Source organism: Sminthopsis crassicaudata, chromosome 1, assembly GCF_048593235.1.
Source record: "Sminthopsis crassicaudata isolate SCR6 chromosome 1, ASM4859323v1, whole genome shotgun sequence".
Taxonomy (NCBI): domain Eukaryota; kingdom Metazoa; phylum Chordata; class Mammalia; order Dasyuromorphia; family Dasyuridae; genus Sminthopsis; species Sminthopsis crassicaudata.
In genome coordinates this window covers 471,884,663-471,888,249 of record NC_133617.1, presented here as the reverse complement: position 1 = coordinate 471,888,249, position 3,587 = coordinate 471,884,663, and positions in this window count along the sequence as shown.

Genomic DNA, 3,587 nt, shown 5'->3' with positions numbered 1-3,587 from the left:
TCCCCAAAATGACACATTTTAAAGTCTTGCTGAGATGATTGCAGGGGGACGTCAAGTTTTCTGTATTCTAGAATATCACCATATTCCCATAATTCTGGATCCTCTTTTAAAAGTTAGCTTACTAACTCTAGAGAAAGAATGCAACAAAACTGTGTTGGGTGACCCCTGGAAATCTAGAAGAGAACCGTCAGTGGAGGAAATACCTAGCTCTTGCTGGAGTATAACTCTTTGCCATTCCCTTCGTAATTAAACCAAAGAGCAACAGAGGGTCTGATAAATTTTTTCTCCTACCCCTTTCCCCCACCAGTATGATGCTTTGCAGGAATTACTGGTCCAGGAAGGAGATATTGCATTTATCAGGGAGCAAGGCCAGAGAAATAAAGACACTCAGTGAAGGTTATTCCAAGGACCTTACTGCAAAGCAGAGAACAAACTATGGATTCAAAAGAAAAGTAGCCCTTGCAGTTGCAAGTCAAACTATGGAGTAGAACCAGGGAAACCAGCTAAGTGATCTAGTCCACAGAGATGCTCCAGCAACTAGGTGGTCCATAGTTCACTGAGTGTTAGTCTTGGAGTCAGAAACACTCATCTTTGAGTTCAAATCTGACTTTGAACACTTATTAGCTGTATGGTCCTGATTTGTTTAGTTTTCTTATCTGTAAAATGAATTGGAGAAAAAAATGGAAAACACTCCAGTATCTTTGCCAAGAAAACCCCCAAATAGGATTATGAAAAGTAGGACACAATTGAACAACAAAAAACAGATTCTATGCTTAGAAGGGAGCAGCGTAAGAAATCTAGATGTTGAAAAAGAATAAAAGGTCCTATTGGACCAAAATAATGAGTTGCCCTGGCCATGGATATGTTTTACTACCACTGTATTGTGTGTGTATCTTCTCTTAATATATATTGGTGTGAGTAAAAAAAAAAAAAAAAGAAGCAGCAGCTTCTGGTTTCAGAGTTATTCACTATTGGCCTTTTTTTGTTTTCGTTTTTGTAGGAGAGAATGGGGGAAAGGACTAGGGAAAGAATTGTGGTTAGACAACAGTAAGAAAAGTATATTAAAAAAAAAAAAGTATATTATTGGTGAAGTTCTCCTCTCCAATTCTCTATCATACTTTCTTTTTTTAAAAAAGGGTGGGGCAACTAGGTGGCGAAGTGGATAAAGCACAAGCCCTGAAGTCAGGAGGACCTGAGTTCATATTTGATATTTCCTTGCTATATGATCCTGGACAAGTTACTTAGCCCCACCTGCCTTAGAGGGGAAAAAAAAAAAAAAGAAAAGAATGAAACTAGAAAAGGAGGTACAAACTTGTTCGGCTGTTTCAGTGATTGGTTTTCTGGAGATCTTTGTTTCAGTTGAGTAATCACGTCAAGAACAGCCAGGTGCTAAAGTCCAAATTCTTTATAAAGTCTCCTTACCTTGGGCCAAACTAGCTTGGTCTCAGTGAAGGAAAGTGAATGTCTCTGATCCTAAGACTTGTGCTCCAGCTTACAGCTACTACAAAGGTGGGAAAACGGAAGGAATGTGTCTCTGTGTCCAACCCTGGCTGAGTTTGTCCCAGTTCATATGCTCTATTATAATTAGATCATTTACAGTATAGTGATTATAAACCATCATATCACTAGGGAACCATTATTTGTAAGATTAAATCAATCATACTGAACTAGAGAACTATTAATCACCATGCTAAACTAGATAAGCATTGTCTTATCAATTCCACTGATTTAACACCTTGTAAGAATTCTTGTTTCAAGTACAGAGTGTATCTTTCTCTCTTTGTAACTTATTTTATTTTTTCCTCAATAGTATTTTATTTTTTCTAACTACATGTAAAAAGTTTTCAATATTCACTTTAAGATCTCAAGCTCCAAATTTCTCTTCCTCCCTCCCTACTCATTTCCCTCCCCAAAACAAGCAAACTGATATATGTAGTCATATTAATATTTCCCTAAGTCATATTGTGAAAGAAGACTCTGAAATCATGAGAGAGAAAAAAAAATGAAAATGAAAATAATATACTTCAATCTACATTCATATTCAACATTTTCCATTATAAGTCTTGGAATTGTCTTGGATCATGGTATTGCTAAGATTTAAGTCTATCATAGTTGATCATTGAACAAGTTTACTGTGTTAACTTATTTTAGCCAGGACTTTTCTGAGGACTGAATGGAGAACAGGTTGGGATAAATTATATGGCTCAGGCCCCTTCACTTTTAGGTGTGAAGTTTAGTGTGATGAGTAGATAGAAACCTGTCCAGAATCAGAACAGGGTTAAAATAAGTCAGTTATCTGATGCTCAACTAAGGTCAGCAATATACTTTGAATAACCGTTGGCTTTCTTGCATCTAGACTTCAAATCTTACTTCTTAACTTGAAAGTTTCTATTGAGAACAGTATGGGCCCTTATGAGGGTATGATAGCAAAGCAGTTGTTCTTGAAGACAGAAGTGACAAGTTAAAGAAGTAATTTTAAATAGGAAAACTCCTATGGCTCACATACTTAGTTCAAGTTTTATTTAGAAGGACTCATCATGGTATGGAGACAAGCTTGGACTCTGAGTATTCTGGCAGAGTGTAAGCATTAACCCCTTTATATCCTGTTAGGATGTAAAGTTTCTTTCCCTTTTAGCTATAGCTCTGTATTATCTTGCTGTTCCTCCACAATCCTCCCAGATCTCTATGCTTAAGTTCATTTATGTCCTGTGGAACTCCCATTTTATTAGATATCAATTACACTTCACCTATATTATAGCAGAAGGTAGAAAAAAGCTAGTTGTCTTCACTGCCACTTGCTTCCTAACCCTTGCCACTCTATTAGCAGTGTCTCCTACTTTGAAGTTTAGTCTAATTATATATCCCATTCCTAGATACTTGTTACAATCTTTGATCCGTATTCTCCCTAGTTTTGAATCTTTCTCTAAAGTCTTTCTCTTTTAAGAACTTTAAAAACTTACCCAACCTTTCCCCCCAACTTCTCCAAATTTCTTTAAAAAATGACTCAAACAAATTTAAGAGTCAGAATTACACCCCCCACCCCCCACCCCCATGGAATAGAACATTTTTCAGTGAAAGGTCTGTGTCACTAGGATGGGAATATAGCCCTGGCCAGCACCAGCAAAGCAGGAACAGGCCGATGAACCTTTGAATCAGCAGCAGTACTGGCAGTTTCTAAACCTCTCAGCCCAGAGGCATCAAATATGGATTGGAAGGTTTGTCAGTAGGGTGAGAGGGTCTTGGGAAACCAAGGGTGGCGTAGGCAGTGAGGGTGGTTGCAGCTACCAGAAGCCTCAGCTCACAGGAGGTCTCTTTATTAGCACTGAGAAAAGACTCTGTTGCTACAACACATTAGATCTTACTGTTACAATGGGGTGCGGACACCACTAACACTTCCAGGGCAGATAAAAAGTGCTTGTGGTCAGGTCTCTGAAGACAACTGCACAAAACTCCTGAAGTTTCAGACAGTGTCTATCCTCCACATTTTAAACAGAACCCTATTTTAACAAAGAGCTAAGTAATAAGCTAGGAAAATGAGTAGACAACAACAAAAAATATTTTTTATCATAGAAAGTTACAATGGTGAC